The sequence below is a fragment of the Schistocerca piceifrons genome, chromosome 2 (genome assembly GCF_021461385.2).
Source record: "Schistocerca piceifrons isolate TAMUIC-IGC-003096 chromosome 2, iqSchPice1.1, whole genome shotgun sequence".
Classification (NCBI taxonomy): Eukaryota; Metazoa; Arthropoda; class Insecta; order Orthoptera; family Acrididae; genus Schistocerca; species Schistocerca piceifrons.
The window spans coordinates 1,126,746,649-1,126,762,483 of NC_060139.1; the positions used below are offsets into that span (position 1 = coordinate 1,126,746,649).

The 15,835-nt window shown below is 40.5% G+C and overlaps 1 pseudogene; it reads left to right on the plus strand.

Moving 5' to 3' along the window:
* Positions 1 to 15,835, plus strand: part of LOC124776185 — a 38,383-nt pseudogene that overhangs the window by 17,206 nt on the left and 5,342 nt on the right.

A 15,835-nucleotide genomic window follows, 5' to 3' on the forward strand; every position in this document is an offset into this window, starting at 1 on the left:
GAATAATCGTGTCCAAGTGAAAATTCATGCGAGGAAACCATAAAATTACTAGAAGACTGACAGACTGATCAGTATTTTACCTTCAGGAGGTGAAATTCCAAAACTTCTTATAGACACATTCGTTCCTCTTGTCCTCACATTAGTCGTGGAGTCCGAGTGACCTTTCAGACCTTCAGAAACTTATCCCTCTTTCCTCTCTCATGAAGGAACTGATAGTTCCAAATGCTGAGTATAGAATAATACTTTTAAACTGTTTGCCATGCACATTAGGTATGTGGTTGGTATATGGAAGAGATAAACTGCAGTTAAATCCAGCAGGTATGAAATGAGTAATCTTTTCTTGAAGTTTTCAGCTTGCACCCTCCTCCCTCCCAGACATACAAACCAGATACCTCTAGCTAAATAATTTGTGAGTATATATAATTTGCCTCTGTCAACATCATGTTACACTAACCTATTTGTGAGATTAAATTAAAGGAAAGTAATCAGGACTGGAAATTATGTAAAGACATTTTTAGCTATGTCCCTAGGTTGTAATAAAGTTAACACAGTATTTCTGTCCATGTGATGGTAACTATGATTCGCCAGCCACCGTTGCCAAGCGGTTCTAGGCGCCTCAGTCCAGAACCGCGCGACTGCTACGGTCGCAGGTTTGAATCCTGCCTTGGCTCAGATGTTAAGTCCCATAGTGCCCAGAGCCATTTGAACTGTGATTCATGATTATCAGAGTCTATATGTTCCAAATAAAAATTGGAACTTCATGTGTATAAATGTACAAATTATTAGACAATGGGACCAACAACTGACACTTTTAAATTGATGACTAGACTAAGAGATTAATAATAGGAAAAAAACTGCAAGATACTTGGCGATAAGTTTGTTTCAGGACAAGGTACGAGGGGTGAGGGGTGAGAAGAATCAGCTCTCTCTTTGTGAGCATAACAGAAATCCTTTATCAACCCATGGTAAAATAAGATATAAAAATACAGGGTCAAACAATTAAGTATCTTAAAAACCAAATGACTAATAAAATTGAAAGTTAAGAAAAGTAAGTTCGTAGTAAGTAGGGTGAAACACAGGGGGCTGCAACATATTGCCATTGTTGTTTGACTTGTCTATCAAAGAAAAAAGAAATGGATCAAAACAAAATAAAAGTGAGAATGGAAATGTATCAGAAGCAGATAGGAATAAGCAAGGAACATATTCTTTAATAAATAAAAAAAAAACTGACATGTGAGCCAGATGTTCCTACAATTTTATGTTCAAAGCACAGCAGTCTGTGAAAGCAAAATATTTATGACATTGAAAAAAGAAAATCAGTGAGTGAAAAGTGTGTGTAGGTGAATTGTGGTGAAAGACTGGATATTGGAACTTCTGTTAGGCTGCCCAGTATTAGTTAACTTGGTAGTAAAGGAGCAAGTTTGCAAGGGCAGATAACTGTTTGACTACGTAAAATAGAGTGGGAGTATGGAAAAGCTAGTCCAAGATAGGATGAAAAAGGTAACAGCAACTTAAAAAATGAATTGATAAGTTACCATGAACCCCATTCCAATCTAGTGAATGCAGTGGTTGACAATATCTTGTGACATTCGCCTATAAGGCTCAAACAATAATTGCTAAATAAAAATACAAAATGTTGACAAGACTGTATCTAAGCTGTCACTCTCTTTTGAAACAAGGGTGTTTAAACCAACAAACACGCAGGAAAGCAGGGACAACTCGCACACTAGAGAAGGATGGGCAGTATCATTGAAGGAGTGAGCATAAACTGTGTGGAATATGTGTGGTGCAAGTAATGAGAAGAGGAAAAATGTTGATCTGGAAACAAGGGAATAAAAATTTGCCACGTGAAGACACAACATGGTACTGTGCTGATGAGTGTGTACAAGTGGTGATATACAATATACACTGATAAAGGAACTCTGCATTGGGGCCAGAAGACCACGCAATGCTCTTTGAGAGATGTCCTCTACTATATATCTATGGAGAGTTAGGGGGTCAGTATACAACTCTCCAGGCTGTTATCAACTTCCAGAAGTTGAAGACACTACTTCTCACTTGAGTAGCTCCTCAGCTGGAACTACAAGCAGAGTGTACCCTATTCCAGTCTGTCCACCGAGCAGAATTTCCCGGCTCTACAAGGAATTGAACCTGATACCTTTCTATGGCACGCCTGTGGCATACTGACTGCATAGCTGTGGCAACAGTCATAATATACACTTGTGAACAATTGAGTTATAACTATTCTGTTTATTGGGGAGAGAGTATGTATATTGCCACCGTGAATGAAATAGTTTAGTGTATCGTAACTGGAAGGTATTCAGACCTCGTACTTGTGTGAGAGCACAGTGTCTTAGACACTTGTACTGTTTGTCTTAGCATGAACTAACCGGTGAGCCTTACTTTCTAGTATTTTTAATTATATATCATTACTGATGCCTCTGGCACTTTCGTGTTGCAATAGCTTGCAATAGCAAACATTGAGTCAACCATGGTTTTTTGGATTAGAAGTAGAGGTCAGCTGGGTTGACATTGGGAATAGAGTGATGGGAAGTGGACAATAAGCAGTTATATCGAAGGATGCATTATTTGATATGTTAAGGTTAATTACAAAATGTGGAGTGGAGAATTTTTCACGTTGAGCAGAAGTAAGTTTACAGGACCAGATGTCAAATTACACATGATCAGTGTGAATCCCTATAGTCAGCATGAACACTGGCACACAGAATAATTTATAGGTAGTCTTGCTGTATATAAAAAATCAGATTTGTGCTGAACTGTCATGAACAAACTGTCACTTCTCTGGAATAAATAGACTCTGATTTGTTAATTACATCTGTGTAAATGAAAAATATAGGAAAACATAGATTGCTGCTTACTGTAAAGGAGACATGTTACATTGTAGACAAGCACAATTAAAGAGGCACTTACATAAAGCTTTCGGCCACAGCCTTCATCAGCAAAAGAGATACAGAGAAACACACACATTCATACACACAGGCAAGCACATGTCACACACATATGACTGTCAACTCCAGCAGCTTGCCCCTAGCTGCTGGACTTGGCAGTTTTTTTTTCTCTGTGTGTGTGTGTGTGTGCGTGCATGCGTGCGCGCATGGTAGGCTTGTTTGTGTGTTGTGCCTGTGTGCAACTTTGTTTTCTTTACGGTAAATACTGATCTATCTTTCCCTGCACTGTTGATATTCCTACCTGGAATTTCCATTGTTTAATCAGTGTAAATAAGAAGGACACAGTTACATGTATTCTGTCACTTGAAGACTAATACATGAAGTCAGTGGACATTATTTTTTATTGCAGAGGATCTTTGTCACCACTAATTATTAATTTTGTGTGCCAGTTAATTAGACATGGTTTCATCCTTTCCTGGATGTGCCCTTTTTGTTAAATCTTCCTTCAAAAGATCTGATTTACTTCAAGTTAATAAACCTGAGTATTCAGAAAAAGGAGGTGCAGCTTACAGCTGCAGTGTGACAGTTGATCACAGGGTGATTTTATCACTGCCATATCGTGGGTACCCATGGCTCGAGACACTTATTCTATAAGGGTGTGTAGTCATTGGGCTTTCTTGTACCACAGTGTCAAAGGTGTAATGTGAGCAGATTTATTCAAGGAAAATACTACCACAATCAGCAGAGTGAACTGCTATGGGCAACAGGATATCATTGACAGGGGTTACCACTGACTAGCATGGCTTTAGCAGTGAACAGGTGGGCCACAATGTAGCAAATGACTCACCAACTCAGTGACAGTCAATAAACAGTAACCATTCATGCCACTGGGAACTGTCACCTCTTTGTGGGATACAAAGATGCAATCTGCACACTGCTCGTCGCAGTTACAAAGATTAGCATTGGTTCAGAACAGCACCAGGGGATGCTCGAAGCATGCAGGAAGGTCGTCTGTCTGATGATTTGCGGTACATATTGCCAAGGTGGCAGGGTGCAAAATAAGGAGTGATCAAAAAACTTCCATTTGAAGGCTGCATAGTTCAGATCAGTATGCCACACACACACACACACACACACACACACACACACACACACACAGACACACACACACACACACACACATACACACATATCCATCCGCACATATACCCTGCTTGTGTCTGTATATGTGCGGATGGATATATGTGTGTGTGTGTGTGTGTGCGCGAGTGTATACCTGTCCTTCCCACCCCCCCCCCCCCCCCCCACCACCCCTAAGGTAAGTCTTTCCACCCCCAGGATTGGAATGATTCCTTAACCTCTCTCATAAAACCCACAACCTTTCGTCTTTCCCTCTCCTTCCCTCTTTCCTGATGAAGCAACTGTGGGTTGCGAAAGCTTGAATTTTGTGTGTGTGTTTGTTTGTGTGTCTATCAACATACCAATGCTTTCGTTTGGTATGTTACATCATCTTTGTTTTTAGATATGTTTTTCCCATTTGGAATGTTTCCCTGTATTATATTATATATCAGTGCTTTCCTCTCCCACAACTATCCTGCAGACCTTGTCCACAAACAGATCTCCCAAGCAATACATTCCTCCCCACCCAACAACAATGTTACTACCCCCAGACCACACAGAAGCATTCCCCTTGTCACCCAATATTATCCTGGCCCAAATACATCAACTAATTACTCCGCCACGGATATGAATTTCTCAAGTCAAGCCCCGAAATGAGATCATCCCTTGACAATATTCTCCCCACACCACCCAGAGTTGCCTTTTGCCGACCCCCTAACCTCCGTAACATCCTTGTCAAACCCTACAATATTCCCAGACCACCTTCTCTACCCAGCGGTTCCTACCCCTGTAACTGACCCCGATGCAAAACCTGCCCCATGCATCCCCCCACAACCAACTACTCCAGCCCCGCTACTGGTAAAACATACACAACTCAAGGCAGGGCCACATGTGAGACAACACGTCATTTATCAGCTGACATGCCTGCACTGCACAGCCTTTTACATTGGTATGACGACAACTAAACTGGCTGAGCGCATGAATGGGCACAGACGAACTGTCCGCGTAGGAGATGTCCAATACCCAGTAGCGGAGCATATCCTCCAGCATAATTCTAGGGACCTAGGAACCTGCTACACCATATGTGCCATTTGGCTTCTCCCACCCAACACCAGTACCTCGGAACTGCGGAGATGGGAACTTGCACTCCAACACATCCTTTCATCCCGCCATCCCCCTAGACTGAACCTATGTTAACCAACCTCACTCCCATTTACTCTTTAGTCTTCTCCTCTTTCCCTTTCCTCTTTAGCCATTCATGCATCTTTTCATCCAACATAGTTGCGTTTATGTTTATACTATGTACCTCTTTACTTCTGTATTCATCCTCCTTGGTTTGAAGCTGGCACAGTAATTACAGTAGAATATCTTTGGCTTCCCTCTGACATCCATGCCTCCATCTTTGCTACCCTCCCTGTTTACCTTTCACCTGTTGCTTCATAACCTGGGTTGTGAATAACTGAATCCACTTTCCCTTCTTCCCCTTTTTTCCCCTCTCTCCTCCCTGATGAAGGAACGAAGTTCCGAAAGCTAGGATACGTCAATTTTCTGTTCTGTTTTGTGTATCTATCGGCTGTACTGAGCTGGCCAGGCCCTCTATCTCTTTGTTAGCATTTGTTTCATATACATAAACACACACACACACACACACACACACACACACACACACACACAGACAGGGTGATGTGTATTATCATTTAAAAACCTCCAAAGCACTGTATATGACCCTGAGACAAGTAATTTAATACAAGACACATGGGATCACAAATGTTGGATACGATATAAATGTTGGGAAATGTGTCAATAGCAAATGACAAATGTCACCAGATGATGTACCTTGCCATGCTTGCAGTGGTTGAGCCTCTCGGCCTGTCACACTTGATCATCCCAACCCAAGTCAAGTATTCATATCATTGTGGCTACGGACACACATGTGCGACTTTAGTGATGGCATTCGGGATTTGAGTCTTGCATCTGGCAGGCAGTATTCTTTCATTGTGTTAAACAATTATGTATTTATATTGAAGTTTATTATTTTATTTACCGGCCTTGCAGTTTCCTTGATTTCTTGCAAAGTACAGTACAATGAAAACCTACCATATTGCATAACAAGTAGATGAGTATAAACTTCAGAATAGCATCATTGCCATAAAATGACCTATGTTTTCTTTACTAACTAATGTCTGTAAACAAAAAGAGAAGGGACAGAAGCAAAAAACACAAAATCAGAACTGCTTTTGCTTGATTACAGCAGGGACAATAATTTTGTAACATCTACATTTACAACAGATCATATTTACAAAATGTTTTCGAAATTTGCTCTGTTTGCTCAAATGAAAGTATTGCACTGCTCAATCATTCCTTTACACTCAGCCCCAACTGCTGCACATGCTGTGGGGTATGTCATCTGGTTACGTCATATGTTCAGTGTTTCTCACCAATTTTTGGGGTATTTTGAAATGTACAAAAAGGCAAATGCAGAAAGTTATCACATTTTGCTGCACATTACCTGCGTCACAGAAAAATAATGTATACAAATCTTCTCAGATTTGCCACTGAATAACTTTGTGCAAGCCTCACAATATTTCACCAACACAACTGTTCGTCATCTTCAGGTAGTGGTGGGTCCTGTCATCACTGCTGCAAGATGTGACTGGTGATATTCGCACAGCAGAATTGAAATTTGTCAGGCTAGAAGCAGGAGTACGAATGTGTGGACAGGCACTCCCAGTTGGATGGAAATTCCATTCATAGTAGCCTTCTGCTTATGTGTTGTGGGCAATGACTGCACTTCTGGACACTCGTGTGGTTAAAAGCTGAATTAACTCTCTGCAAGGTGCTGCATCAGGTCATACATCGGAGGATCTGGTTTCTACTGTGTTAATTTCATGGCAGTCAGTGCTGGATTCTGGGCAGTGCTTAGTCAAAATTCCATATTCCTGTTGGTAAGATTGCCCACCGTATGGATACATGCCTCATTCTTAAAAACACAATACTAGAGTGATGATGCTGAGGATAAAATTTCAGTCCTCTTGGGAAACGTGTGGTGCCCTGTATTCTGGCAGTGCTCTGCTACCACTAATTTACTGGGTGGCATTTTTGTCAGCGCTGTTGAACACAGTGTTCTTGCACAATGTGAGGTGTCTGCCCTATATAAGATTTGCCATAATGGCATCAGATCTTATATATGATCTGTGTTTTCTAAGGTCAAGATTGTCTTTAACTGAACACAAACAATTCCTTAGTTTTGCTGGTAGTCGAAAAACATACTTGATTCTGTTTCTCTTAGCGATTCTTTCTATTTTTGAAAACATGCCACTGAAATATGGCAAGAAAGCCATTTGCAGTGCTTGTCTAAGTATCTTCATTTACATCCTTACACTGAACTTGCTTTGCTCAGAACACATTGCAAATCTGTTTACAAGAATAACATTCTGCTGGAACACTGTTCTTAGGTGTTACAGTTCACCAGGCAGACTGTCGGTATCTGAGATCACGTGTGCTCTATGTGCCAGGGAGTGTAAGACACTACCACATTGTGCAGGGTGATGGCAACTTTTGGACCGCAAATATAACTCTGCATGTATCAGTTTGCAGTAGAGACTATGCCCCAGTGTTCTGTCAGTATTTCTTCTAACCGTGACATCCAGGAATGGTAAGCTGCTATCTTATTGTACTTACACAGTGAACTGAATATTCAGATGGAGCGAGTGCAAATGCTGCAGGAACATAGGTAGTGTCTGTATTATGTGGGCCACACCACAAATGTCTCTTCAGCATTCTGCCAGAAGGAGGAATGTTCGATATTTACTAAGGGAAATAGAGGATCTCCCATGGGAGCACTGTCCACTTGATCAAAGTAGTTGGTGTTACATAAGAAATAGGATGAGGTATGCACATGTTTAAACAGCACCACAATTTCTTTCTCAAACTTGCTGCTAATAACCTCTAATGAGGGCTGCAGGGGCACTTTTGTAAGTAATGATATAACATTTGAGCTAACTAAAAGATCTGAAAGTTCTAGTTTAAGCATCTTCAGGTATTCTATGAAATCCTCTGAATTCTAAATATGATGGTCATAGTCATCCACATGATAAATTTCAAAGCTGTCACGTGGAAATTGCCAGTTGCATCTTGCAGCAGTGATAGTGGAAATCACCACCACCTGAAGATGTCAAAACGTTGTGTCACTGAAATATTGAGGGAGGGACTTGCATAATGTTATCTGGTGGGGAACCCAAAGTGTTTTTGCAACAGATCTATCAGGCAAGCCTGAAAATTCACATATACTCCAAGCAGTAAGTACCTGTTGTAAAATGGTCACATTAGTGAGCTTGGCAATTAATTAACAGTTTATCAATAAATTTGGCGTCATTTTGCAAGAAATTGTGCTATGTTCCACTACTCCCTCTTCAACAAAACTAATGTCTGTTTCTGCTCCACCTCTTCAGCCCGAGATCCTATGTATACTCTTGAGCATTTGTGTAAGATACCTGTTTATTTATAAAAATAAAAGTAACTTCTATCATGACTTTCCCATTCTTGTCCAGTGGGTTTGTTATCCTGCTGTTGCCTACTGCAAACTACAGGATTACTGTTGAAGATTTCTGCAAAGTTTTTCTTCCTTTTTAGTGTACCAACATTTCACTGTGTGGTAATTGCCTGGTACTGTTTAACGGGTGTTTTAACTGTTGTTTCAGAGATGCAATACGAAGCAAATGCAGTGAGGATGACTTGCTTGCCATGACTGGGGCAGGAGTGAGTAGAAAGAAGAAACAGCATGCAGGTAAGATACATTACAGCAAATGTAACTCTATAGATAGAAAGAAAATTTCTGCTTAACAAGTCATAGCAAACATAAGAGCAAAATAGAACGAAAAACAACAGTGATAGAACCTGTGTTTTTTGTGTAAAATTGGATTTAATTTTTTATTTAGTATTCATTCTGATTAATGCCCATTGGTCAACAGTACATTTCAGCCCTAGAATTTGGTTCTGCAAGGTCCACCAGATAACCATATATGGCTGTTGTAACTCCTTTATTGGACTTCAGAAGTTTTCCAGCAACAATTCTTTTTTTCTTTCTTTTTTTTTCTTTTTTAAAAAAAAGCTAAAATGCAGAAAACATCATAAAGGAAACACTCACAGAAAAGCATCAGTGTACTTGAAACAATGGAAACTCCAGTAGGAATATAAACAATGTTGGAAAAGACAGATTACTACTTACTGATGAAGGCTGTGGCTGAAAGCTTTATGTAAGTGTCTTTTAATTCTGCCCATCTGCAGCCTAAGGTATCTTCTTTATGGTAAGTAACAGTCTGTCTTTTCCTTCATTATTCATTGGTGTTCTTTGTTTTTATTGCTGTTTAGCAAGCATTGTGTGGTATATAAGGGATGCGAATAGCGTCAGATGTTGAATCATCACTCTGGAGGATATGAAGGTGCTGCATATTGGTGTAGACAGCATTTTCTGATGAGAGTTTGAAAGAAACCTCATTGTGGATGTCCATTTGGTCGCCTGGTTAAACCTTGCAACATTTGTATTTTTTGAGTATTTGGATATGACAGTGGCCTGATGTTGGAAAGTAAGGGCATACTCATCATCAATGTTCCAGTTGACTACATCAGACCATTACAAGGGAGCATCACTGTGTAGTGTACTGAGTACATTGTAACCTGTTCACGTCTGTGACTGCCATCTGAGAACAAGTACAGTAAACTCTCGTGCAGCTACACTTTTGGCTAGCTAGATTGACACTTGACAAGTTTCAATTTGCGTGCACCTGGAGCCAAGCCTTTGCTGGTGTTTTTTGGCAATCTAGTGCTAATCAGTGCACTGGTGCGTGTCAAAAGTCCAAGTATTGTCAATTCGTGCGTGTGTTGGTTGAAGCTCTATTGTGTTTCTTATTCGTATTGCGTGGTTTCATGCCAGTGCCATCTATTGGAAGTCCTTGTAAGTACAGTACATACAGTATTGTTCTATGCAGCGCAACATAGCCCTGTCGAAACTGACAATTAGAGCGCGCCGCCTAACACTTTCCACTTGTTGTCGGTACATCAAAGCTGAGTGTTTAACAGTGAACGTACAACACCCTGTTGTGTTGCCACGTGGGCTTGGGTAGAACAGAGGAAATGGCATAGATGTATCCAATGCCTTCATTTGATGGCTGCCACAGCCTGGTTTCAAAAGTCAAAAGTTTGTCTAGTGCATCTCGAGTGTTGTCAAGTTGTGCATCTGTGTGTTTCTGATTTGAGGTTTTGTGCTCCCACTATGTGCCTTAAAGTGTCCAGAGATAAAAGGGGCCAAAAACCATAAAGGACTCAGTCGAGTGTCTGTAAAAAGAACACTGAACGTGACTACGGGCACGAAACATAAAACGAATGTGATCTTGTTGGAAAAAGAGCTTCCCACTTTGCAGAGAATTGATGCTGGTGAGCCACCCACAAAAGTTGCTGCAGAGTAGGAGTACAATTACTGATCGGGAGACAAATCGATCACGAATTGAAAGTTTTTGTTCCATCCAAGCATTGGGCAGTGCAGTGAAATCTTGAAAAACAGTGAGAAAAGGTGCACATCCTCAGTTAGAAGAGGCATTATTTTTGTGGCACGAATAAATAAGAGCCAAAGGTGTGTCAGTTTCAGGTCTTCTACTTTGTCAAAATGAGCTGATGAGCTGATTGAAGGAAAGAAGCAAGAATTCCTCGGAAATAATGGCCGGCAGGATCGTTTCAAGAAGCGGCATGGCATTCATGAAATTGCCATCAGTGCCAAATCATTATCTGGGGATGAAGCTGCTATGCTGATTTTAAGAAGAAACTGCACGCAATCATTGACAAAGGATGTTATACTGGCAATCAACTTTACAAATGTGATGAAACTGGGTTGAATTACAAAATGCTGCCAACGAAAACCCTTGCCTCTAAAGAAGAAGAAATGGCTTCTGGATACAAAAATATCAAAGAAAGATTTACTGTCCTTGCTTGCAGTAATGCCACTGGCAATCATAAACTGTGTCTTACTTTAATTGGCAAATCCAAAACACCAAGAGCATTTAGACACCAACCAACTAGCTTTGCCACTGAGGTACACAAATCAGTCTTAAGGCACGTATGAACAGTGCCATCATCAGAGAGTGGTTCCAGGCAGAGTTTGTTCCAGCTGTAGTAAATTACATGGCAGGAAATGGACTTCCTTGAAAAGCGCTACTTCTTGTGGACAATGCTCCTTATCACCCAGGTGATCTGCAAGATGGGGATATCAAAGTTGTATTTCTCCCACAAAATGTCACATCTCTATGTCAACCGATGGACCAAGGTATTCTTGAGGCGATGGAAAAACATTACAGATGCAAGATGCTGGAATACTTAGTAGGTGTGATTGATGCTGCAGATGATTTTGTGGAAGTTCTTAAAAAATCGATGTTTTAAGTGCCATTCATTGATTGCTGAAGCTTGGAGTCTAATTCCTCCACTTCCTCTTGTTAGGTCTTGGAAAAACTCTTAGATCGTAAGGCAACCTAAGTGGTGGGAAGGAGGAGGCAACACCGAAACTCAAGCTGACATAATTTTGGTGAATTTACTGGAGAAGCTGGTTGTAAAGACACACACTTCGAAGACATTGAAGAGTGGATGGAAAATGGCATTTTTTCATGTGCTTGAGGATGAAATCGTCCAAATTGTGACCGATCATAAAGTGTCAGAAGACTATGTTTCTGATGGTGAATCAGAGAAAAATATTCCTCACACATTCTGTTACGAAGTGATCCAAACTGCCCTGGAGTACATCAGCCAATAGGAGGAGACGATTTATCCTGAAATAGTTTGATTTCAACGTTGGAGATGTATTGTTGCAGAAATAGTTTCTCAAGCAAAAAAACAAAAAAAAAAAAAGACATTTGTGACTTCGTTACCAAAAAATAAACTCTAATGAAGCATCCTGGAACTTCTATGTCCATAACTTAAAAAGTTTTTTTTTTTTTTACTTTTCTTGAAAGTTCCTCTAGACAGACTTTTCGTTCCTTTGAGTAATCTCTAGATTTGTTTCATAATTTTGTTCAGTAGTTTATTTTTTATTCAAAAGAGTAGGTAATAAAATTAAAACTCCTGTTTTTCCTACTGCCAAATAAGGGAGATTTTTTCTGTAAGAATGCAAAATAAATGAACTTTGTTATACAGCATTTAAAAACTTTGAGTTTTCAATCATAGTTTGGTGCCTTTTTAACATGTCAACACAATTTTTTCAGTAAAAAAGTGCAGGGTTATTTGCAACCGTATCAGTAACGTTTTACATACCCTACGCACGTTTTACGATTGTATTTCGAAATATTGATGCAATTTGGAGTGTTCACATGTGAAAAAAGGGGGACTTTGATTTATCTGAAATTTTCGTTATTGGAACCGGCCACCGTCCCGATCATTTCGGATAAACAGGAGTTCACTGTAATAGACTCCTTGCAACGTGCTGTGTCATACAGCTAGGAGCAGCCAGACTATGGAATTGCCATCCTGCGCATAGGCTGCCATTAAAACCCAAGCAAATGACTGCATGTGAAGTGGTGCCATGATCGAGAAGTACGGACTGCTAATGAATGGCGTCACATTATGTTCACTACTGAGTCCCAGTCCTGCACTGCTCCAAATGACTATCGTGGAGAAGTTTGACAGTGACCCGGGGAGATGGGGAGAGGTCCCATTCTTCCACATTTGGGGGGGGGGGGGGTCACAAAGCAGTCCCATGGTGTGGGGAGCCATTGGGTATGACTTCAGGTCACGGCTTGTAATGGCCGAGGGAACTCTGATGGTACAGCAGTGTGTAATAGTATTGTGGTGCTATTTTTCAACAGGCCAGTGCTTGTCCACATGTAGTATGTGTCTCTTTAAATTGTCTGCGTGATATTGATATACTCCTGTGGCCAGCAAAATCCCCATATCTGTCCCTGATAGAACATTATGGAACCAACATGGACGTCAACTCCATCCCACTGCCTGTATCCACGATTGCAATGTCCAGTTACAACAGTTGTGGATCACCTTTCTCAGGAGGGTATGCAGCAGCTTTACGACATCCTCCCGCACTGTCCAGACCAGACAGGGTGCATTGCTGTATTGATAAGTGGGCTCAAACTGATAAGTTCTGTGTAAATTTGACTCTGTTTTGTTATGACTGAAATAACATCACATACGCTCTAAATTCGCTATGTTTCAATTTGTTTTCTCCCCACCTTCTGAGTGTCTCACTTTTTTTCAAGCAGTGTAATTTAAGACAGACATAAGAATATGAAAATGGGATGGCATATCACATTGCTACTCAACTATGGCCCTAAGAAAATTGTAAGATAATGGAGAAGAGCAGGTGCACTATTATACTGACTAGAACGTAAACTTAATGATAGAATTATATTGTGTAACCTGTACCGATGACATAATACTAATTGACAAAAACATCACTGATGTGCTAAAGCAATTTGAAATATTAAGGGAGCAAGCTAGGAAAATTAGACTACTAATTTCACATGGAGAAAAAATTCTTGGCTGATACCAAAATGGCACTGGGTGAACTTATATAGGCAATGACATAGTATTCGGTGTTAAAGAGTTTAAATAGTTAGGTGAAAAAGACCACTGAACATCATAATGAAAAGAAGGCCATAGAATCCAGACTTCAGAAAATACAAACTGTCTCTCAGTTAACTAAAAGTATTTTTCCTGGAACTCTAAAATCTAACATTGTACAACAGTGATCAAATTAGAATTTCTTTATGCATGAGAGAGAGTCTTTGTCCAACACAAGACATGAAAACAGCAAACTGAATTAGAAGAATGTAAAATTGTAGTAAAAATCTTAGGTCCAAGAATAAAAGATGGAATACATACACAGAACCCAGTGTGAAATCTCCAGGCAAATTCCTAAAAACTCTTATTACAATGTGTCTCCAAAGAATCCAACTTGTGGGACGTACAGAAAGAATGTATCCAAACAGGCAGCTCATTGGATTCCCACATACTTGAAAAATAAGATCCAACTGATGAAAACAAACAGGAAGAGACCTTAAGGAATTGGAATCACCACATTTACAGTATTCTGATGTAGTGATGAGTCACACAGAGTGCAGTTTCACAGTAGCTTGATCGATGCTTGTACTTGTGTATGTAGTATATGCAAGTGTGTACAGCGTCTCTTCAGGTGTACTCACGATATGCTAATTTAGTGGCCGAGCAGTAAACCGGATCCCTACTTGGTTCCAGTGTGCTGTGCTAATTATTCTTCTTCACTTGACATTTATGCTTGGAGCTACAAGAGAGGCCATTTTCCAGATAATGCCACAAAAACAACAAATTCTCAGATATCAGTTTAACTTACACTCTTCAACATCATAGACAACATTTCACATTAATATGTTGCAGAACACTAGATTAGTGTTAAAATTGGCAGAGTAAACATTGTTCTCCATGTGACAGATTGTCACCCGACGTCCAAAATCGATAAATTTTATATCTCTGCACAGAGAAGCAGCTGGTTGCTCATTGTCATCTGTGGTGCTAATCAATGGGTTGAGCTCGTTGCTGGCACAGCGCCACCACAGAGTAAGTGGCCCCTCATCCCAGCAGGTGGCAATGTTTTAACACCCGTATAGCTCCCCAGACTTACCGCGTCTGTGGATAACTCCGTCTCTGCACAGAACTTCACACATTTCCCACACAGTGGGCCCTCGTGTCTTTTACACACAATAAATCTTCAAACTTATTTCATTGGCTAAGTTAAATTTCGAGTGTGAGATGCTATTTCATAAAAAATAGCAAACGGTAGACATGGATGTTATTGTGACTCTTTCCTAAGGCAACATTTGTGTATTACACTTGTAGAAGTGCACTGCAACATAATACAGTAGACCGTAAGTTCAAACAATGGAAACTCCAGGTTGGAATATCAGCAGTGTAGGAAAAGAAGAAGAAGCTAATTACCATAAAGATGGCACGTTAAAATGCAGACAGGCACAGTTAAGACACTTACACATAAGCTTTTGGCCACAACCTTCATCAGAAAAAGAAATAGAAATACACACCATTCATTCACACAAGCAAGCACACCTCACACACACATGACCACCAACTCCGACAGCTCAGAGCAGAATGCTAGTCTGTAAGTTTGCTACACAATAAAATAATTATTCTGAGCTACAAGAAAAATGGATTCAAAGAACTAAACAGCTTGAAGAAAAAAAAGGGAAGCTCCCTGAAGCAACATAGTTTCACGAGTGTGCATACCAGTGGTAAATTATGAGAGTTGCAACTCTCTGAAATGGATACAAAGGCCACCAGATTGCATTAGCTTTGTTTGTGTCTCGGATTGTTACCATGAATGGTAGGAGCTATAAGAGATGTGAAGAGTGTAAGATGTTGAGTGATCCCTGTGAAGGGCACAGATGCCCTGTACTTCCGTGAGTCAGCATTATCAGCACGTAACAAAATTTGAAGGGGCCTAATTGTGTGTCTTCATTTGCCAGGCTGATTGAATTATGCAATATTCAGATTTGTCAGACATTCAGATGTGGTAGTGGCCCCATGTTGGACTGCTTGGGAACGTAAGGGCGGCGTGCTTGTCAGCAAGCTTCCGGTTGACTGTGTCTGACGAGCCCATGGGAGATTTGCTGTAATGTACGCCGAGCACATTGTAACCCTTTCACACCTGCACCTGTCATGTGATCAGCAGTGAGTCACATTCTGCAAGACCCACGATGACAGTTGTCAGTGAGTATGACAACGACATAGGGAGAGGGCGTGTGGGGCAGCATCGGATATGACTTCAG